Raw genomic sequence first — 848 nt, 5'->3', positions numbered from 1 at the left:
TATATATATATATATATAATATATGGAAAGAGTGTTAATCCATTTTCTCCGCATGATTCGGGCAAATAATAAGAATTTAAATTATTATGAAATTTTTCAAATATAGTATTTAATTCTTAGTAAGTACCACATATTGCACCAATATGCGATATTTATCATGATCACAAAAAATACATGTCCGAATGAATTTTCGCAGAATTTGTCAAAATACGTAAACTTTAAAAGATTCTTATCGCAAAACAAATATATTAAATCTACTTTGATAAATTATGAACAACCATATGAATCTTTTATATTTTCGGATTGACTGCAGATATAGTTACATTGATCATTTAATGTAATTTATCAAGTTTTATTATTAAACTCATAAAATTATATGACAATGTCGTAGAAGGAAACAATTGCAAAAACGCGGAAAAAGATTTTCATACAATACACATAACAGATTATATCAGGTATGAATTAAATATTATCTGCACGAAGAACGGAATTAACATCGATGGTTCATATTTAATGAATATCAAATTTTCATTATATTCATAAAATGCATGATGAAAACAACGGTAAGTACTTAATATCTGAAAGGATTTGATTGATAAAATAATATCTGATAATATAATTTTACATGTAAAATTATAAATATGATGCAAATATATTCATGGATGAAAAACTATACTATCGGTTTTACGAAACAAAGTAGATTTAGATTATTTCAACTTAAAGGAATTTCATAACAAGTCTATGCAAGTCTTTCAGTTTTATCGCCATTTCTTAACAATGACTATTTATTGTCGCCTAAAATAGAATATAATAATAACATTTGAATAATATATATATTATATATATAT

General features: G+C 23.6%; 1 protein-coding gene across 1 annotated transcript in view; it reads left to right on the top strand.

The window, feature by feature from the left end:
- The window catches only part of LOC108688944, a 39,545-nt gene that overhangs the window by 37,520 nt on the left and 1,177 nt on the right, over positions 1–848 (top strand).

This window comes from Atta colombica, unplaced genomic scaffold, assembly GCF_001594045.1.
Source record: "Atta colombica isolate Treedump-2 unplaced genomic scaffold, Acol1.0 scaffold250, whole genome shotgun sequence".
Taxonomy (NCBI): Eukaryota; Metazoa; Arthropoda; class Insecta; order Hymenoptera; family Formicidae; genus Atta; species Atta colombica.
The sequence above is the reverse complement of the archived record's forward strand: the minus strand, read 5'-3'. Positions and strand labels throughout refer to the sequence as shown.